General features: G+C 50.1%; 1 protein-coding gene across 1 annotated transcript in view; it reads left to right on the top strand.

The window, feature by feature from the left end:
- Positions 1 to 22,475, top strand: part of LOC147722685 (Y+L amino acid transporter 2-like) — a 546,414-nt gene that overhangs the window by 144,181 nt on the left and 379,758 nt on the right. The gene's annotated exons all lie outside the window — the stretch shown is intronic.

Genomic DNA, 22,475 nt, shown 5'->3' on the forward strand with positions numbered 1-22,475 from the left:
CATAGAGGCTAACCGTGTGGACATACTGGCCCATCTTGACCCCAATAGCATCCGGATTGTGGCGGATCCTTTGGGCAAACGGCTCCATGTAGAGGGCAAACAGAAGCGGAGAGAGGGGGCAGCCCTGCCTCGTGCCGCGTTCGATGGCGAAGCCACGGGAGCTACACCCGTTGACTCGCACCGACGCTGAAGGATGTTTATAGCAGTAGAATACCATAGCGCGGAATTTATCACCGATTCCCAGTTTCCTGAGAACCAGCTCGAGATACGGCCAATGAACCCTATCAAAGGCCTTCTCCGCATCAACTGACAGCAGCATCCGCTCCCCCGGGATCCGCGAGGCCTTCTCTAGAACATGCGCCACCCGCTTGGTATTGTCAACCGTCTGCCTGCCGGGTACAAAGCCAGCCTGGTCCGCCTCCACCAGACCGGGGAGGTGCAGGGCAAGCCTGGACGCCAGAATCCCCGTATACAGCTTGAGGTCGACATTTAGGAGCGAAATGGGTCTATACGAGCCGCATAAGGCCCGGTCCTTCCCGGGTTTCGGGATCACCGAGACCGTCACACTCAGGAGATCCGGTGGGATGGCTCCCGGGTCGGAGAAGGAATTGAATAGCCGAGTTAAGACAGGGGCCACAACTGGGCAAAAAGTCTTATAAAACAGGGACGTGTATCCGACGGGCCCGGGGCCTTCCCATGCTTCAACCGAGCTATAGCGGAAATCACCTCCTCAACGTGAATGTCCCGCTCCAGATATTCCGCTTGAGCGGGATCCAGCGCCGGAAGGGCCACCGACTCCAAATAGTCTTCGGCGTCTCGCGGCGAGGAGGGCTCCTCAGCGTACAGCGCCTCATAGAAGCTGCAGAAAGTTTCCGCCACCTCTGCGTCCCCGGAAACGACCACCCCGTCCGTACTCACAAGTTCCTTCACTACGCTACGCTGTTGCGCGACCCGGAGCCGATGTGCCAGGAGCTTGCCGCATCTGTCCCCCCCTGTGAAGTAGGCATGTTTCAAGCGCAAGGCGGCATATTCCGCTCTATCCAGATCCAGCGCCGACAGGAGCTTCCTTGCGGCCTTCAGCTGCCTCCACACCCTCGGAGCCCCCGTATGGCGGTGGACCTGCTCAAGCTCCCAAACCTGAACAGTCAGTTCATCCCTCTTCCGCTGCCGCTCCTTATTTTCGGCTGAGGAGATGGAGATGAACTCCCCCCGGAGAACCGCCTTCAATGCTGCCCACTGTGTCGCTAGGGAAGTGTCGGTGTTACTATTGTGTGTCTGATAATCCTGTATGACCTCCTCAATACGTTTCACTACCGTCTTTTTGTGTAAAAGAGTGTCCCTAAGGCGCCACACCCCCGAGAGGGGGAGGCAGCCGGCCATGTGAACGCGCCAGTAACCGGCGCATGGTCAGACAGGGTCAGGACCCCAATGTCCGCCGCCGTGGCGGCAGCGCGCATCGGCCCACTAACCAGGAGATAGTCCAACCGAGCGTAGGTTCGGTGTGCGTGCGAAAAGTAGGAGTAGTCCCAATCTGTGGGGTGCATGGAGCGCCAAAGGTCGTGTAAGTCCATGTCCGCAATCCGGGCCTTCACAGCCTGGGAAAGTTCTCCCGTCTGCGGAGACCGCTGCGCCGATCTATCCAATACAGAATCAAAGACAATATTAAGGTCCCCCCCTAAGATGACATGTCGGTCGGGAGAGGCAGTGACGTCCACCAGCACCGAGTCCAGGAAGCGTTCCTGGTGGTCATTAGGGCTATAGACGGAGCCAACTGTGAACGCTATGCCCCCCAGGCGTAGGCGATATGCAAGAAGCCTCCCCTTCTGCTCAGCATACTTATACAGTACCTCCCCCCTAAAGGAGCTCGCTATGAGAATGGCCACCCCCGCGGTCTTGGTCGCTGCAGAGGAGAAAAACTGGGTGGGGAACTTAGCAGAGCGCAATCTATGGCAGTCTCGGGACAATAAGTGGGTCTCCTGCAAAAGGCAAATGTCAGCCTGCATCCCCTCGAGCAGAGACAAAATCGCCCTGCGCTTAACAGGATTATTCAGTCCCTTAACGTTAAGGGTCACCACCTTCAGGGATGACATGCCTCCCAGGGATCAGGAACGCTATGTTGCGGGCAAGGAAACAGCGGGTGGGGCGCACGGGGCTGCAGCGCGGGACAGGCCAGAGTAGGCCGAGCGTGGACACGGATAACATCGGACGGGACTTCCCCAACTCTAGAACAACACCCAAACCCACCCAAAACACACCCATGGCAACTAGCCAAATGCCAACTCAAACACCCCATTGTCTCAGTCAAGCCCCAAAACGGGCAAGTCCGTAGAAAATAGAAAAGTGGACGTCCAGCCACTCACCTCCACCCGCTCCCCCCGACACCCCCCCAGTCCCAAACCTGGCATCGAAGAAGCTAAGTGCATCTCCCCCCGGAGTGAGTCTAGGCCGTCAAGGCCACGCCGTTGGAGTCGGCCAAGTCCCTGGCTGCCGCCCTCAAAGCGCCGGCGATGTCCGCCCTGATAGTAGGGGAATCAGGACGCCCAGCGCTCGCCGTCGATCGTCTCCTCGCCGACCTACGCCTGCCCCTTCTCTCTGATCGCCTCCATGACGGTGTGGCTCCTTCCTCCTCCGTAGCTGTGAGCCCCAGGACCCCGCAAATGTCTTGCAAGGAGCGTAGTTGATGCAGCACTCCGTTCCATCGAAAGATCAGGCGGAAGGGATGCCCCCAGGAGTACGGCGTCTCCTGTTCGCGCAAGAAGTCGGTGGCAATCCTGAAGGACCTGCGCTTCTGCAGCGTGATGGCGGACAGGTCCTGATAAAGCGCGATAGGCCGCTCCCGGAAAGTCAGGGGCTGTTTCCTACGGGCCTCAGACATGATGCGCTCCTTTAGCGGGAAGTCGGGCAGGAAAGCTAAGATGTCCGGTGGGGGCGCCGATGACTGGCGCTGTCGACCAACTCTGTGTGCTCTATCAATGCGTATAGGGAAGTCTGCGGCTTCCCCCAGGATCTCCCGGAACAGGTCTTGCAGATAGCCCACTAAGTCAGCCCCTTCGTCCGCGGACGGCACACCACGCACTCGGATGTTATTTCTCCGTGACCTGTTCTCAAGGTCCTCGGAGTGGGCCTGGAGCTCAACACACTGCTCCCGGAGGCGGAGAACGTCTTGTTGTAAGTGGACAATCTCATCGTCCCGGCGCTGGGCCGCCGTCTCCGCCGTCTCAACCCGCTCACCGAGGCCCTCCACCTCCCTGCGGACTTCACGGACCTCGCTGGCCACTTCCCGCTTCAGTGTCTGGAAGTCCTCTTTGAGGGAGTTGAACAGCTCTTCCATGAAGGACCTGGTGACCGGGGGTTCTCCCCCAGACGCGTCCACCGAGGCCCGGGAAGACCCCGGCGACGGCTGTGTTCTGTCCCGCAGTTGCTGGGCCCTGCCAAGCATATCCGGCAGGGTGCGATCCCCCTTCCTCGAACCGCCTCTTCCAGTCATCGCAGGTGCTTTAGTTGATGAGTGGGCACAGGCCCAACCGCCCCGGGGAATGTCCAACCGCCAGCAAGCACTCAATGTGGGGAGTTCCCAGCAGAACCGGGGTGCTGCGTCGCAGACGACAAAATGGCGGGTCAGTCCGGGCACTGCCAGCCGTGGGCGCCCAGTCGAGACGACAGCGGAGAACTACACTGGGGGGGCCCCGGTCAGTACGCTCCACAGAGAGTTAGCCTTGCAGAGGCGGAGGGCACCGAAACCCGCCAGCAAAGGACTCCGGAGGAGGCCAACGACACCGACCCCTCGGGGACAAAATGGCGGCTGGGTGGGGCCAAGCAGAGCGTCCGAGCCCGGCGACACCACCGGGGCACCCCAGAAACCAGGAAATCTGAAAAGTCCCACAGCCGTTACCACACTGTTACGTAGAAGAGTCGACTGATCTGTCCCCGGCTTCAAGCCAATCGCCCTCCGATCACGGGACCGGGGCCCTCGCCATGCAGGGTGTCACCGCCTCAAGTCCGGGCGCTAAAGCACATGCCCAAAGTCCTCCGCGTAGCCGGCCCTCCGCCTGTAGCTCTCCTTCGACCTCCGTCGAGTGCCGGGACGGTCTCCACCCGGATCGCTAACTTTCAGCACCAGGCCCAGCCGAGGCGCCTGGACAGCACTCCGATTCGCTCCGCCTCCCGGGCGCTCCGTCGCCCCTCGATCTTCAATCGGTCTTTTGAGGTGCTTTCACCGGAGCGATTATGGTCAAAGCGACATCAACGTGTGCACCAGGTACTCCGCCACACTCCTCTCACACGCTGAGCATCAGCGGGGGGAGAAAAGCTGAAGAAAAGGGCTCGAGCCTAGTCGGGCTGGAGGAGCTGCGGGAGGAAGCGTCCGCTCACCCCGCCATCTTGGCCACGCCCCCCTTATGCACTTTTAAAGAAAGAATTGCATAAGAAACCTAGGTGTGTCAAGGAGGTTAGTAGACTCAGGAGAGAGTACAAACTCGCCATAAAAGACAGAAAGAACGAGCTGAAAGTAGAAGCCTGGGAAGCCTTGCATTACGCTTCCGGTAGGAACGATAGTGCGGGATTTTGGGAGATCATTGGGTCACCCTTTCTTAGGGAAGAGGTTGGTCCCAGTCTAGAGATTGCAATTCCTGAATCAGACTGGATTAGACATTTTTCTAAAGTATATGAGGGAGAGGGAATGATGAGTTCTTCTTCTATCCCTACTGTCCATCCCACTTTAAGAAACTTAATGTTCACCCTAGAAGAGGTTGAAAAATCCCTACACGTAAGTCAGGGTGGGAAGGCCCCTGGCCTGGACGGTGTCCCCATAGACATTTTTAAGGCAATTATTCCTCTGTGGGGCCCCCTTCTGGTCCAGGTTCTTAATGCTATTTGTATTTCAGAATGTTTGCCCACATGGGTGGAGTCCATAATAGTACCCATCTACAAAAAAGGGGATAGACATGACCCGGGTTGTTATAGACCCATTTCCCTTTTAGATTCTTTTACTAAAATAGCGGGCTGAATAATTTTGGACCGCCTTTTGCTTTGGGCCGAAGACAATTCAATTTTATCTGATCTAAAATATGGTTTCCGCTCTGGCCTAGGAACATTGGAACAGGGCTTGAATCTTCTAATGCTGGTCGGAAAGTACACAAGGGCCAAGAAAGGGAACTTGTTCCTGGCCTTTGTTGACCTCTCGGCCGCATTTGATTGTGTGGTTCATTCCAAACTATGGATATTACTGGGACAACTTGGGGTTGAAGAAAATATTATTTATTTTCTTAAACGTTTTTATAGTGACGCTTCAGCCTGCGTCCGTTATGGTCTTAACGGGGAACGCACGGACAAAATCCCAATCAGGAGTGGTGTCAGACAGGGCTGTGTCCTGGCCCCATTCTTTTTTAATTTGTACATAAATGGTTTGGAGGAAGTCCTGTGCAACAATAGTTTAGATCCCCCATATGTAGCTGGCCATCCAATGCCAGCGCTTTTGTACGCTGACTATGCTGTGCTAATGTCTCGTACTCAAGTGGGACTTTAGTGCGTGGTGGATAGTTTTGCCCTCTTCATGAAAGAGTTGGGCCTAAGAGTAAATACTTCAAAAACTTTCATCATGCGCTGCGGCAGGTACTCTAAAATTAAGATGGCCATTTTTATTGCAGGACAGAAACTTGAATCCACTCAACAATTTTCTTACTTAGGCATTCTGTTTTCCCAGTGGGATTCATGGGGACAGGCAGTGGCAGTGAAAAAACTTGCGATGGTTCACTTGACTGCTGCCTCAAGAGTTTCTCTAAGAAGTTAGGCACCAGACATCCGGTGGAGTTAATTAAGATCTACAAAGCCAAATGTGTACCTGGTGCAACTTACGGTAGTGGAGTGGGGGCTTTGTAGACACTATGCCCATCCAGGTAGTTGAGAACTCCTTCTTGAAGTTTATCCTTGCTGTTCCTAAGAGCACCCCTAATTACAACTGTCACGCAGAATTGGGACTTGCCTTTATATCTGATCTTATTAAGCTTGAGCCTGTGCTATTATGGCACAGGCTGTGGACTGAAGAAGCAACTAAACTTAATAGAGACATACGGTCAGATATTCTGAAACTAGAAGGAGCCACGAGGATCCCATGCCTGAGCTATGTATGTAAGTTTCTAACTGATATTGGAAAGTTGGACTTTTTTCTAAATCCTCTTACTATCTCAGCCATTTCACTTAAGGACTTGAAGAAGGAGGGTCTGGCTTTTTTGGATTCCTTAAGAATCACATCTGAGGTTTTAAAACCTACTGTCCTGCAACATCAATTGTTATTAACAACTTTTAATATTCAACCCTATTTGATTTATGTCCCTGGTAATTACGATAGATTCCTATTGTCCCGTTTTAGATTTGGAATTTTTCATAGATTGGTTAGCTTTCCAACAGTAAATGACTGGACACATGAATTACTGCCCTGTCCCTGTGATGATGTCTCCCCCCAAAGTGTGAGAAAAATTATACAATTGATATTACAACTAGGGAAAAAACAGTATGTAAAGCACAACAAACAATTAAAAAGTACAAAATTGAGTTTATTTCTAAATGTACATATTCATATTAAAAAGACTCAGTGCAAAATCATATGCACTAATTAATTCTAAAAAGTCAACAGTCATACATAAATAACTTATAATCAACAAATATACACAAATTTATATGTAGTAAAACAGTGGCGAAAAATACAAAACATCGACGCGCGTTTCGGCGTTATCAACAGAACGCCTTCATCAGGAGCCACAATCAATCTGTAAAACATATGCAGAATAAATTAAAAACATGAAAGGGACAAAAAATAACTCCCAACATTCAATTCATTATACATTTTAAACTGTGCTTACATAACAAAAACTCCCTATAGAATGCAGCTGAACCATATAGCTACATAATACATACATTAAAGATTTTACATTTGAGCAGTGGCTATGTATTTGGACAATGGGAATCAAGGAATGAAGATTCAGGGAATTTGGAATCTTAAAGAAGATACAATATAGTAACTGTGCCCATCAGAATATTCATAATTTTGCTGATAGTATGGCGTGATGGCTGTAAAATAAGAAAGTGCACGAGTATATGGGCTGAAAACAATGTCTTACCTAGGAGAAACACGAGATGAGTGTTCTCTAATTATTCCTTGTAGATATATCAACACCTATCATCTCGGTGGAACTACACTTCAACTGGCTTACTGTCTAGGCTGAAAGAAATATGAAACATACATTATAATGGTCTAATACCCTAAATAAACCTCTAGATTTTTTGCTCTGATTTAACCTATGGTAAGGCATCATGATTCAACACAGTTATTTTTAGCTCTCCTTTGACCTATGATAGAACATCATAGTCCCATACAGTTAAGAGGGTCTTGTTAACTAATGGTCAAAAAGTCAAGTTCCCGCCTATTAGAGTGACTTACCATAAAGAGTCTTGTCAGATGAACAAGATTATCAGTATGCGAAAGCCGTATTCAAGCTGGCTGCTAGTTTCCTGCAATTTGTATCAAGATGCTGAAAGTAAAGCGTTAAAGGCCTTTGATTATCAATATATGATAAAGTTGTGGCTTCATATCAGGTATCTGACATCCCTCACGAAAAAATCAAATTCCTAATGTGGATATTTTTGTTTAACATTGCGGGTTTGTTGTAATATATTCACCAAACCCAGTCTTTCACCTCACATGATAGCGGTCAGTTGCCAAGTGCATTAATGCTTATTGAAAAGCGAGCGTGTGTTTCCTCACTACACGTGAAAATAACTAATCATTTAACTCGGAGGACGTCGGTTTATACATTTCCCCTTAATTGCAAAGCTCACCATTAAACCAGCATAAATGTATGTTCGCTTACCCCAAGTAGATAAAGGGCGAACAGTTACATCAACCCGTGGGAGCTTCAATTAAGGTATATATAGGCTCCTCACAGCCGTTGGAAAATATAGCCACACTGTTGGGAAAGCATCCGTGGAGAAATATATAATTTTTTGGTGCTGGAAAAAATAAAATAAAATAAACAATGCCTATTAATAAAGGTTCGTTATTTCCTATTTTGATATACTAGCATGAATGCATGTTTGCTTACCCTAAAAAAATAAAGGTGAGCAGTTGTATCAACCTGTGGGAGCTTCAATTACGATATCTGTAGGCTCTTCACAGCCGTTGGGAAATACAGCCGCGCTGTTGGAAAAACCGATACAATATTGCCCATTATTCAAGATTGCATTAAGACGTACTTTCTACGGTGAGAATCAAGCTACGAAGTGCGGCGCGCTTACCTAAAAACGGTAAAGGTTGAGCCGTGTCATCAACCAGGGAGGACAGTTACATCGACCCGTCGGAGCTTCAATTAAGATATATGTTGGCTCCCACAGCCGTTGGAAAGTACAGCCGCGCTGTAGAGGAATCCGATAAAAAAATGTCCATTATTCAAAATTGCCTAAAGACGTGCATGGCACGGTGAAAAGCAGGCTCGGAAATGCCGCGCGCTTACCTAGAGACGGTGTAGGTTGAGCCGTGTCATCAACCCGCGGGAGCCGCGTTCACGATCTAAACCGGCGTCCCGCAGCCGTTGGAAGTGGTGAGTAACCCAGCCGGTTCAAAGAGGCACATTTAAAAGGCCGGAAGTCACTTGATTATTGCTGACGCAATGGCCATCACAATGGTAGCTTAAAGGGAAAGTTACACTTTCAGAGTGGTATCTTAAAAAGAAAGTAACGCCGGGTTCGATATGTGCTCGGATGAATTGCATTAAAATAATCAATTGTGCCATATTATTTCCGAATGATATCAACTGTGCCATATTATTTCCGAATGATATCCATACATTTAAATAAAGTATGGAAAGAGAAACTATTCTAATGTCGGACAATGTTCTAATGATGAGCAACTTAGGTATGAAAGCTGTCCATCGAAGGGTGGAGATTCTCAGTGTAGTACATCTCACTGATTTAGCTACACTTCATTTGGATTTACATGCAACAGAAGGGAGGTTTGGGGGGAAAAAATTGATGAATAAAATCTGGGACGGACGTGGAGAACATAATGTGTCTCTTGCCCATTCAAGGTTCTTAAGTGCCGGAATACAGGAACCAGAGGAAAGTGCACGGCTATAATATTTGTTCTAAACAAGGCAGATGGCATTCTCCCAGGGGATTTCGTTATTTAATCCCCTTTTGTGCGTGTCTAGAACAAAAATCCAAAAAACTTCACGTTTTTTGCGAATGGTGCATCCTCCTTTGTTGTCTGCAGTTTTGATTTTTTCTAGAACACGCCAATGTATTTCGTCAGATGTATGGTGTAGTTCCAGAAAATGTTTCACTAAAGGCGCATTCAATTTATGGGTCTTAATAGCAGATCGGTGCTCCGTTAGTCGTGTTTGGACCGATCTGCATGTTTCACCGACATACCCCAAACCACATGGGCAGCTGATGAAATAAACCACATTGGTGGTTTTGCAGTTCCAAAGGTCTGTTGCTTTAAAAGTGGAACCATTGTGGGTGAATGTCTCTCCTCCTATGATGTTTTTACAAGATTTGCAGGAAGAGCACGGGACCGTGCCGCGTACTGGTAGGTTCGTCAGGATTGATCTCTGAGTGGGGTTGCCATTCGCTAACCCAGGGCTAAATTTAGAATGGACAATTTTGTCCTTCAAATTCCGATTTCTCCTATGCGCGAACAAAGGTTTTGCTAGGGTAGTGGTGGAGGACGGATTGCAATTCAGAATGTGCCAATTTGCATTGACAATCTGCCTAATACGCTCATTCATTGTTGAATGGGTAGTTACACACACGATGCGATCGTTGGTTGGTTTCTCTTTAGGGGCAAGTAACGCGTCACGGTCAAAAAACCGAGCGCGTTTATAGGAGTCTCTTATCAGCCTGTGCGGATATCCTCGATCACGAAATTTGTTTCGCATAATTGCTGCCTGTTTATCGTAATCTGACAGGTTGGAGCAGTTCCTCCGGACCCTCAGAAATTGGGAGAAAGGAATGCTTTCTCGTTGGCATTTGGGGTGAAAACTACTGAAATGCAGTAGGGTGTTACGAGCTGTCTCTTTCACAAATAAGTCCACCTCTAACTTTTTGTCCCTAACTTTAATCAGAAGGTCCAGAAATTCGACTTGAGTTTCATCATAATGTGCGGTAAATTTGAGATTGCTGTTGGTGAGATTGATCCATTCAAGAAACTCAAGAAGAGCGTCTTTCCCATTGGTCCAGATAAAAAAGATGTCATCAATATATCTGGACCAATTTGAACAGGGGGTCCTTGTTATTCACATAGAGTCTCCCCCCAAAGTACCATGCATGTTGTCTTGTTTTGTAAATTTTATAGTCTGATTAGGCATCGTGTTTTACTGCCGTTATTAAGAGAGATGGGCCATCGGCAATGCCGTTTGGCTATGTTAAGCATTCAATACCTGGATAATCATCTATGTGTTGCAACAATCACATTGTTTCTGAAAAAAGTGATGTGTAGCAGAAAAAGTATGACTATATAATGCACTTTAAGAAGATCAAGGATGTTATGAATTAGAAATCTCGCTTTTAATTATCCTTTTTGTATGACACTGAGACACTGTAAAATGAATTAATATTTATTTTATTGTAATTTTTTTATGTACACTTTTATGATTGCATTTTAACAATCGAATAAAGTTAGATTTGATTTGATTTGGCTGTGTTGTTGGAGGTGAAAATTTGGTCCAGTGTGTGTCCTGCGGTGTGTGTAGAGTCAATGACGATCTAGGTCAATCCGAGGCTGCTCATACTGTTGAAGAGGTGTGCAGTGTTTTTGCCATTGGGGTCATTGATTTAGGAATTTAGCTTGCAGAGGAAGATGTAGTCCTTGGAGTCTAATGCTAGGGGAGTAATGAAGTCTGCGATGGTGTTGCAGAAGCTGGGGCCCGGGACTGGGGGTTGGTGTGCGAGGGTGTCTCTGATGGTTGTCTTGTCCGTTTAGAACTTTAACTTGAGATGTTCTATCAGGTGGTGGTACATTGTATAATCTCTTTGTGGATGATGGCTGTTCCTCCGCTTGGTGGTGCAGTCCTTGTGAGTGATTTTGTATCAATCAGGGATCACTTTGGCAATGTCTGGGGCAGATGTGGGGTTGAGCCAGGTGTCAGTGAGAAAGATGGTGTCAGGTGCAATGGTGGTGAAGAGGTCCCATAGTTCATTGGAATGCTTGCACAGTGCACATGTGTTGAAAAGGGTACATGCGAGTTGGTGTTTTTGTTCAGGTGGTGTCTGTGGTGTGTTCGGGGTGGGGCTGATTGGTGGGCTGGTGTGTGTGCAGTTGATGTGTTGTGGCTGTGGGTGCAGCTGAAAGGTCCTATCATGGAGCATAGGTCAGCACAGTTGTAGTGTTTGTTGTGGTATCCAGGGTCTAGTGTGAAGAGCTTGGCAATGGTATATCTTCAGTAGGCCGGAAGGACAGGGGTCATGGCGCAGGGCACGATCCTGGTATGGCCCAGGCACGAATGGGCACAGACCAGATTGCCTTTGGTGCGCCTTCGGAGCAAAAGTGGCACACCCGCAGCACATGTCCTCTGCGCAGTTGCGGTGCGGCCTGCATTAAGTAGGTCCTGGGGTGGGCGGGCTTCTGTTGGCGGGAAGAACGGTAAGTGGGAAAACCCAGTCGGGAGAACCCCAGCAGGAAAAATCCAGCAGAAATCCCAGGCAGCTGCAGTGTCAGTGGATCAGTCTGAAACAAGCAGGACCTGGAGGCCACAGGCTAGTGGCAAGCTAGGTGTCGAGGTGCAATATGTACAAATAGCCCACACAGACTTCAAGATTGAAACAATACAAACACAATGTTCAGAACATTTGAATTTGAGTATCTAGCAGTGAATGATATGGGTAGGCGCAGGTAAAGTCGATGTTTGACCCCTATTAGACAAATCATCTGGGTCTTCATCAGGACGGACATGTGGTAATCACCTAGCCCGAAAAATCAGGGGCAAGTTCAAATCAAAGATAATCCCACTAATATATTTTTGGGTGGTGATGAAGATAAGTCCATGCAATTGGTCAGGGGGGGGGGGGATGATTCCCCATTCAAGAAAATCGCAAGAGAGATGTATAAAGAGAAATTGGAAAACATGTAAACAAGTGATAGTGTCCTTACTGACATGTTGTGTGTAGTCCCTTGACCAAGTACATGTCATTCAGCTACATCCCTGGTGATGGCCCTTTTTTCCTTTAAACACAGAAAACCAGTAAGGGCAGGCGTCAAAAAGACTGGCATGCCTCTATCCACATCCATATGCGAATCACACAAGGAAAGGATGTGGCAAGCATATCACGCATTCAGGGAAGACGTCTAGTGTATAGAAGGCAGACAATCTAAACTGATCCAAAATGTGGATGGGAACGTCAATGGATGTTGAAAGGGAAAGATAAAGAAAGTCTGTATAATCTAATGTCACTGTCCATACAATCGATAGGCAGAACCCTCCTGTCTGTAAAGCCAATATGTACAATGAGGAAAAGTCTGCTAACATGCACTTGAGCCAAGAGCACAGACCAGAATTATCTACAAGAATATGTGTTCAACCCACTAACCACATAGAAATCCCTAACTGGGAATCACATTGCAAACCATAGCTGGAATGTATAAGGCAACGGGAGACATCAGTGCCTAAGGTTAGCAGAAGCACTATGAGGTTCCACTATTACGTCTTCATTATATCTTGAGAAAGAAGAGCTAATTTTCTGGCCCCTGTTATTTCTAGGGGTGGGTGTACCTCGCATAAAGGAATAATTTGTTGTCGTGTAATTATGTGAAATTTCAGCAAAATTACATGAGATTACTCTGAATTTCATGAGGACTCTAACCCAGCATTTTGTAACATTTTCTTAGCGTACAATGCACCCTTGCCTTCAATATGGGCCAGAGGCAGGCACGCAACACCCATTGGGCTCACGGGGCTTCAGCCCCCCATCCCCGTCGTATGTGTCAGCCCGGGCAGACACAGCATTGCGGGCTGGCGAGCATCTAATTACAGCCGCACCCGAGAACTTAACAGGTCTTTAAAAGACCATTTACTTGAAAATGTGGTTTTTGTTGTGTGTTCACCCCTCTTACAGCCACTCTGTCTATGGTTAGAAGGATTAGCCCCCCCCGAAATATTTTTTAGCCCCTCCCCCCCCGAAATTCAGTACTAGTTGCCCGCCTGGCCAGAGGTTGCATTTTGTGTTAAGATAATTGCTCTAAATATAACAAAACACGAACAGCGTCAGCTGGCTGCTGCTCTCGCACACTAAATGAGTTCTTCCTGTGCAGCTGCGGTAGGATTTTTATGTCAAATGACTTATAATTATCATAATGACATAATCGTGTAATTTCTGGTACTTTCGTGTCAAAAGAGTAAAATTACCGTAACTACTCTGATTACTTAGACGTAATTACAATTTTGGCAAGGCCTGAGGAGTTACAGCTGCTGTTGGGCTTTGTGCTGCATGTTTTATTTATTATTGAAAATGTGTTGGTTAGTTGTGCCATTGGTGTGAAAGAAACAATTGATGGGTGGAATGCCGGACAAGGCAAACATTCACCCCCAGTCACAAGGATCTGGGTTTAATCCATCATTCTTTTGCTCACAACACCACCCTATTTTGGACCCCGCCATATGCAAATCAGTCTTGACGCTGTTCCTTGTGGGAACAGTCCAGCCCGAACTACCAAGCCAGGTCCTCCTTGAACCGGAAACAAGCATCCTGGGACCGGTTTCAGGGCATCACCCTTCATCAGCCAGGCTAGCTTGAATCCAGTGGTGTAGTGAGCATGGGACCCACGTCTGGTCATACCCTTACCACTTAGGGTGACGTATGCAAAAGAAACAATTGATGGACGGAATGCTGGGCAATGCAAACATTCACCCCAGTCACAAGGATCTGGGTTTAATCAATCATTCTTTTGCTCACCACCCCACCCCATTTTGGACCCAGCCATATGCAAATCAGTCTTGACACGGTTTAGTGTCAGAGCAGTGGGTGGAGGGGGGTTGAGACTTAGGGATCACCACAATGGTGGACAGATCCGTTTCAGGATGGAAGGAGCCACGATCCGCTGCCTCACGGTACATTACCAGGACATGGGGGATCAGTGTGTCCCGGTAGGACACATAGAATTCCTGTGGGAGGCCATCTGGTCCGGGCGTCTTACCCGCCGCCTTGCGGGAGATAGCATTGGTAATTTCCTCCGGAGTAATCGGGAGATCAAGGTCGTCCACCTCAGCGTCAGTGAGCCGCGGGAGGGGGAATTTTTCACTCCGGAGGAGTTCCGATAGAGCGAGGTCTTGAGGCTGGACAGAGTACAGAGAAACGTAATATGAGGCAAAACACTGGGCCACCGCCGTGGGGGTCTGATGGGTTTTCCCCTGGGTGTCCATCACTTCAGAAATAATACTGTTAGCCATAGGATAAGAGGCCAAACGGTGGAGGAGCTTCCCATTTTTATACCCCCATCCATACACTCTATCCACGGAGGACCTCCACAGCAGCTTAGCGGACTCCATGGAGGCCTGTCGGAGCTCGTCTTTGAGAAATGTGAGTCTCTGATCCTGGGCCTCCGTTCGTTCCACAGGCAGATGGGCCTCCAGCCGGGCAGCTTGGGCCTCCAGGAGCGTGAGCTGGGCCTCCTGCTTCATGCGTTGGATTTTAAGTTGGCCTTTGGCAAAACCGTGAATAGTTGCCTTAGCGGCCTCCCACAAGGTACCAGGGGACAAAACCGAGTCTTGGTTAGTGGCGAAGGAGTGACGCAGCTCAAGCCCTACATGTTTCCGGAAGTCTTTGTCATGGAGAAACGAGGCGTTAAGCCGCCAGATTTGGCTTGAAGAGGCCGGGCGGCTACTCAGGTGCATAGAAACTGGGAAATGGTTCAAAAGGCCTCTGGGAAGGATAGTGATGGCTTGGAACAATGGACAGTCCAGGGCCATAAGAAACAGATAGTCCAATCTAGCTTGCGTGTGGCGACTGGCTGATGTGTGAGTGCACATACGAGTAGTCGGGTGCCAGAGTCTCCAGGCGTCACCAAGCCACAAAGTCGCAGCCCAGTTCGAAAGTGTGGATTGGGAAACACGAGAGAAGGAAGGGGCTGCAGCAGAATCAAGGTCTGGGGCCATAACCGCATTAAAATCCCAACTACAATGGTCCCCGGGGCAGGGCGGCTACTAGTGGAGAAAGGCGCCGGAGCGTGGAGGACAGAAGAGAAGGGAGAGAGTACACGGTTATCAGGTTCAAGGCTTGTGTCCCAATGTTCACTTCCAGAATGACAAAGCAGCCTCCTGGATCATGTATTACTTTACGCTCAAGAAAAGGAAGGGCGCAGTGCACCAGGACTGCCACCCCTCGAGATCCCCGAGTGCCAAACCCCACCATAGCCATAGCGCGCAAGGAAGGGGCAATGGTTGCATACTAGATGGGTCTCCAGAAGCAGCAATATGTCTAGATTGTGTAGCTGGGCATAGCACAGGGCTGCAGTGTGCTTGACCTTATCTAGGAGGCCCTTGACGTTCCATGACATACTATGAAGTGATGCTAAACGGTGCGGTCGTCAGACATGGAGAGGCTGGATAAGTGGTCGAGTACCCGATACGCGCAGGGAGCGTGGTAGTGTAAGCGTGTGGGGTGTAAGACATAGAAGGACAATGTCTGTCACTGTATGGACATTGCAGAATGAGGCAGAAGTGCTGGCATGAAAACAACAAAAACAAACAAACAATAAATCCCGAAACAACGGTTCCCCCACCCTATACTTCAGGAACAGAAGCATCTGTCGCCCTAACAGTGGAAACTAGTAAAGACCATACTAAAACGCTTGGGACAGGGAAATGTGGAGGACCCCTCATTGCAGGAAATGCATAGTTAAGTCAGTCTGGAGTTGGAGCAGTGATGAGCCGAGCTGCCGTCTCCGGAGCCAGGCCCGGTAGGCAGAGACGAGCTAATGAAGGATCCCTGAGGAGCACTGGACTACACGACAGTTCAGTGTCTCGGAGGTCCAACAGTGAAGGCCAGGGCGAGGTACTTCCAGGATCCAAGCGTCCCGAGGAGCCAGACCATCGCACACCCGTATGCTCTCTAGGAAGCTGAGTCATGTGCTGAGAGGGTCCCAGTGGAGAGTCTGAGCGGGCCCGCCTCTGGCCACGGCCTCTTCGTGAGCGGTTGCGTTGGGGCCCGGGCTAGGAGCCTCTTGGTTGTCATACCCACGAATCACGCCGCCTGAAGATGGTTCACGGTCATTGGCTCTCAGTGGACGTTCCACCATGGCCCAAGTCCATGCCTCCTCAGGGGCATCAAAGAAAAGGGTCTTGTTGGGGAAAACCACTTGCAAACGTGCCAGAAAAAGAACACTGTACTGTATGTTAAGGGCACACAGCTTTTGCTTGACTTCACCAAACGAGCGGTGCCGACCCTGAACCTCCCGAGTATAGTCAGGGAAAACCATGATCGTGTATTTATCATACCGAAGACATTGCTTTTTGCGGGCCTCAGTCAAGATGAAGTTAGGGTCCTTAAAGATGAGAATTTGCATGATGATGGGCCTGGGGGCTGCTCCCGGCGGCGGTTTAGGGGCAAGGGAGTGGTGTGCTTGCTCAATCGCGAACCACGGGGAGAGGGAGCCCTCGGTGACCCACGAGCGAAACCACTTTTCCATGAAGTCTGCTGGACGGGCTTGCTCCACCCCCTCCACCCCCTCCGGGAATCCCACCAGCGAAGGTTGTTGCGGCGGGACCTATTTTCAGCATCTTCTGCCCTCCGATGCTGCTCTCAGGTGCGCGACTGCAGACAGATGACTTGCTCCTTAAGCTTTTGGACATCGTCCTCCACCGGGGAGATGCGTGACTCGGTCTCCGTGAACCAGGCCACGGAATTCTGCAAATCTTGCTGGATGAGGGTAATGTAAACCCGGACCTCAGCAATCTTACCCTTCACAGAGGACTGTGAGGCATATATGGCCTGGAGGATGGTAATCAGGTCCCCGGCCAGTGGGGCTTCTCTATCCATGGTTCTCCAAACCCACCCGGTGTCCGTGGTGGTGAAGCGGTCTCTTTTGGTCTGGGTGGCCGGGGTCTTGGCCACCCTGTCGTGATCCATAATTGTCACTCAACAGGCCAGGGTCCTGCCATTTCTTTAGACAGTCTCCGCAGCAGGGGGCCACCGATCAAGGTCAAAGGGCGCAGGAGCAAGCTGGACCCAGGTCCCCGACATCCGGCAAAATGAAATGAGAGTCGGTGCAGCCACCCCCGACAAAGCCCCAGGTCAGGTACAAGGTCTCCAGGCCTGGGGCCCTCGGAGCGCACCAAGCACACTCAGAGCATATCAGAACTGGGGGATGGCAGAGGGAATGCTCTGCTAGTCCTCACAACTCGCGTAGATGCCGCCAAATGGATCTCCCCTGGGTCACGGTCTCAGCGAGAGGCAGCACACTAAAGGCCGGCGCAGATCGGGTAGCTAGGGCCTCCGCGCAGAAGGATCTACAGTCTGTATCAGGTATCCCAAGACAGATCAGGGGAGATGCGTGGGGGCCAGCTTATAGGGCCCCATACCGCTCGATGTTAATGTTAATGTTAATGTTAGTAAGTATTTGTAAGCGCTCGTACGCCCGGGGGCTTCATGGCGCTGTAGAAAGGAACGAACGCAAAGGTCACAGAAGAGGGGGAGCAGCTCAGCAATGCGCCTGAGTGAAAAGCCAGGTTTTCAGGGAGTGTCTAAAACTGAGGATGTTATCATTCAGTTTCAGATGAAGGGGAAGGGAGTTCCAAAAACCAGCTGCAAGGTGGTCAAAACAGCTGCCTCCAAGACGTTTCCTCTTATAAGGTGGGACAGTCAGAAGGGATTTGTGGATAGACCGGAGGTTGCGGGAGGGAATGTATCTCTTAAACATGTCTCTAATGAAAAGGGGGCCAGAGTCGTGCAGAGATTTGAATAAAATGCACCCTGTTTTAAAAGCCACACGCTGCTCCACGGGCAGCCAGTGTAGCTGTTTCAGGCCGGATCTGACAGACTGCCTCTTAGAGAGATTCAGGAGGAGTCTAGCAGCCTGATTCTGAACCAGCTGAAGGCGTTTTAGCTCTCCAGCTTGAATGCCAAAATAAAGACTGTTGGAAAAATCTAGTCTGGACAGAACCAGGGAGATGACAATCTGAGTGAGGGCAGCTGGGGAAAGAAGCTGGCGATTTTCTTGATTTTCTTCAGCTGGAAAAAACTAGCTGAAACAACTGCTCCTACTTGTTTTTTGAGAGAAAGGTCCTCGCTGATGTGTATTCCCAGACTCTTGACCGAGGAAGACTTGAGTGGAGGGGCTCCCATACTGGAAGGCCAAAAGCTGGGGTTCCAACTAAGTGCACTCTGTCCCGGCAAGACCAATTCGGTCTTGCCGGGACCTTGGTCCTTGGTGTTTAAAGGAAAAATGAGCTGCAGATCGTCTGCATAGTTGAAAATTGTAACTTTGGCCCTCCTAAGGGAGTGCAGAAGGGGACGTAGATATAAATTAAAAAGCAGGGGTGATAACGAAGAGCCCTGCGGGACTCCACAGGTAGAAGGTATAGTGGGGGCAGTGAAAGGTCCCAGTCTGACAGCCTGAGTACGCCCAGTGATAAATGAGCGAATCCAGCTCAGTGCCAGGCCCCTGAGACCTGCCTGCTCGACACGGTCGACCAAGATGTTATAGTCGACCGTGTCGAATGCAGCCGAGAGGTCCAGTAGCACCAGAGCCTGATGTATTCCTTCATCCGCATTCCGTCTCAGAGTGTTCTGCACCGAGAGAATAAACGCCTCAGTAGAGTGACATGGGCGGAAACCAGCCTGATTCGGTGCAAAATACTCTGATTTTTCCAAAAATTTGGAGATGCTGTTACAGACATGAGCCTCCAAAAGTTTGGCACAGTAAGGCAGCAGGGATATGGGCCTATAATTTTGCAGGTCCTGCGGGTTAGCTCCTACTTTTTTTATCAAGGGAATGAGAAGGTTTTTTTTTTAAGTTTTCGGGAACTTTACCCTGAGTGAGCGTACCATTCAATAAAGAAAGTATACCCACAGGAATACTGGTTCCCACTTCTTTCAAGATGAAAGGGGGGCAGATGTCATCAGGGGAACCTGATTTAACTTTGGCGAGGAGTTTGAGTAGCATAGTGCTGTCAACAGGGGGGAGCAAACTTAGGGTCGCAGTATTGTGAAGAGTGTCAGTCAATAAGAGCGGAGACTGAGTGATGGGGATGCTTTGTTTGATAATGCTAATTTTATCCGAAAAAAATGAATTTTGGGAATTGCAAAGCTCCTGAGTAGGAGCTACCGGGAGAGACGTTCTATCGATGAGTGCGGTCGAACACCCACCTCCTCCACGTCGCAGTTCCTCAGAGGCGGAGTAGTGATGGCTAAGATGTAGGCCAGCAAGAGGAATCCCCAGTTTGATAGGCCAAAGGACAGCACCAGGAAGGCAGGCCAGGCCGGGGGCAAGGTGCAGTGCAGGGCCCCCTCTGGGAATCCTTCGGCAGACGCCGGCGGCACCACCTCACCAGGTTTCCTCCAGGCAGGGGTAGGGAAGCAGCCCCAGCATGGCGACGGGAAGAGATCCAGGGCTAGGGAGGTCAGACTCACAGCAGATGAGGCATGGGGGCGCAGTAGGCCAAACAGAAAGCAGCACTGTCCAAGGCCCAGGTCGCACAAGCAGGCCAGTCACACGGGGGATCCCTCTCAGCAGTCCCAGGACCTCCCCCCATCTCCCGGACTCGATGCTCTCAGATTCCGCCAACCGCCAGGCATCCACTTCGCATAGGCTGCAACGCAGTGTCCAGGGTCTCCCACTGCTGCCAGTCCCCAGCCCCCTGCCACCCAATGTGGGGGCTTGTACCACACAGCACCGTAGGGGAGCCGGTTTGCAGCTGCAGGTGTCTCCTACATAAGGGGAGGCAGGGCCAGACCCTCACTTCAGACGGGTCGGTCTCGGCACTAGGCAGCCAGTCCCACCAGGAAAGTAAGGAAGAGATGGCAGACAGTTCCAAGAAGTAGGGAAACAGCCCCAGCCTGACAGCGGGAAGAGTTCCAGGGCCCAGGAGGTCTGATACGCAGCAGATGAGGCAGGGGGGGAGCAGCAGGCCAGAGCAGCAGGCCAAACCGCTCGTAGCACTGCCCAGGGCCCAGGTCACACAAGCAGGCCAGGCCCACAGGGGGTCCCTCTCTCAACAGTCACAGGACCTCCCCCCATCGCCCAGACTCACCGCTCTCAAATTCAGCCAGCCTCCGGGTTTCCACCTCCTGTAGGCCGCAACACAGCATCCAGGGTCTCCCACCGGCGCCAGTCCCCAGCACCCCGCCGTCCGATGTGGCGGCTGGTACCACGGCAGAGCTGTAGGGGCGCCGGGGGGCAGCTGCAGGGTCTACTGCACAAGGGGATTCAGGGATAACGCCTTGCTTCAGGTGGGTTAATTCGGCCGTAGGAAGCCAGTCCCACCAGTCAAGGAAGGAGGAGGGGGCAAACAGTTTCAAGCGTCCCCACAGGCTACTGCCTTTCATCCAGGCCTCAAACGCCACCGATCTCCAACCCCCGACTCCAAGCTCCCGCCGTCCGATGGAACCGCCAATACAGCGGCAGTGCCGCAGGGGAGCCAGGCGCAGCTACGGTTGTCTCTGCCGTGAGCAAGGAAATGGAGGAGGAAAGCGGCGTCTAAACCGCTACAACACCAACAAGGTTGCCCGCTCCCCAGGGGCCTCTCAGGCCGGCACTGACATCTCAGCAAGGCCCCAGGCAGCTCAAACTCAGGCTGTAGGTAGCGGATAGCATGAGGGGGAGGCCGCCATTTTGAAAGCAAGCGCCAAACTAAAAGTCACGCCCCGCCAGTGTTCTAACCATTTACAAAATGAATGTGAAATTGGCTAACCCCAAATTGCGTAGGCTGAAATTCTTGACCCTTAAAATGTGTATGTCTGATTGAGTCCCCCATATTTGGCATATGTTAATTTACTTATAAGGCCCAGTATATGTAATCAATGGTGTCCAGGGCCTGTAAACTAAAGTGTTCCTCATGGACTGCAGCATTTATTGTGCCACCACAAGTGTGACAAAGCAAAGCAACACTCCTAGCCTATCCTAGACTACCCTTGCCACCTGGCAAAGCAGTTTTCGAACTGCTACAAGACTTTGACATTTAAACCGATGACAACCTCCAGACCTTCCCTTTTATAAAATACAAGCCACCCCAAGGCAGGCCTATCAAGCACTAAGGTTGGGTGAATTATATTAAAATGTAGGACATGTGTTTTGTATGGGTCCTAATAGTAATAACCTCAAATTGTTGTTTTCGTTGTAGAAAGGCTAGTAGGCCTGTTGGCGAATACAGGGTTACACACTGACAACTCAGCTGGGCTGACGTCTGAATTGGACCTTTCAAGTTGGTACTTCAAGGTATCAAAAGGGTCCTTAAATTAAACTAGAATCGATGCCCAAGTTGAACTTAATGTAACTCTTCAGTAAATGGCAGCTTACCATTTACTCGGTTGCCAAAGTTTTCATGTGACTGTTTTTGGCTCTTGGCCATGGGACAGACGTCTGCCCTCCTAGAAAGATGTGTGACCAACTCCCAGGAGGGAACACAAGGGCCTGCCATTGAAAGAGATATTACCTCTGCCTGGCTTGAAGGTCAAACAGGGTGTGAGCCCAAAAGTCGAGCTTTGAAGGGCAAATGGTGGGAACAGTTGCCAAACCAGAGTTCCCTTGAGTGTGTGGTCCTCAGGTATGTACTACACCGCTATAGTGGGCTACCAAGCTCCACATATCGACAGAGCGGTTCTGCCATGTTGGGAGTGGGCAGAATATTGGATTCTGGGGAAGCTAGAAACCGCACTTTGCAGAAAGTCGTTGTTCAGGAAGGGAGGACCCTGGTAGCCCATTGGCTTGTAGTCACTGCTATAACAAGGGCAAATTGTGGAGATAAAAGTAGTACCTCAGGCACCCAGACCTCGATTCAGGTCTGCACCAGAGAAAGGACCAAAGAAAGACTGCCCTAACCAAATACAGGACTGCATTTGCTGAACATTTGGCTAACAAAGAGAGATCTGTGCCTGTGGTCCCCTGCCCGAGCAAAAGCCATCTTCAAGTCCCAGATAGAAAAAGTGACTCCAAGAGTCAGTTGGCTGACTTTCTGTTACAGGTCCAGGACACAGAATCTAAAGAAGCCCCGCTTGGCGAGTTGATAGCCACATTCACTTTATCAGCACTGACTGTTGCAGCACAGCATGGGAGACTAAGCCTCAATACTCAAAAGTTGCACTCAAGTTTACTGGACCCAGGAGAATTGTCTAAGAGCAGTTTGGTCACCTGAGGTGGACACTAGCCTCAGTTACAGAGAGCCGCTGGTTTTGCTGTAACCGGAGCCCAGTAGACCAGTAGCAACTGATTTTTTTACTGGTCCTTCAACAGAGCTTTGAGGGACATTGAACTCTGTGGCCAAAGTTCCCCCACCATG

This window comes from Lissotriton vulgaris, chromosome 4_1 (assembly GCF_964263255.1).
Source record: "Lissotriton vulgaris chromosome 4_1, aLisVul1.2, whole genome shotgun sequence".
NCBI lineage: Eukaryota > Metazoa > Chordata > Amphibia > Caudata > Salamandridae > Lissotriton > Lissotriton vulgaris.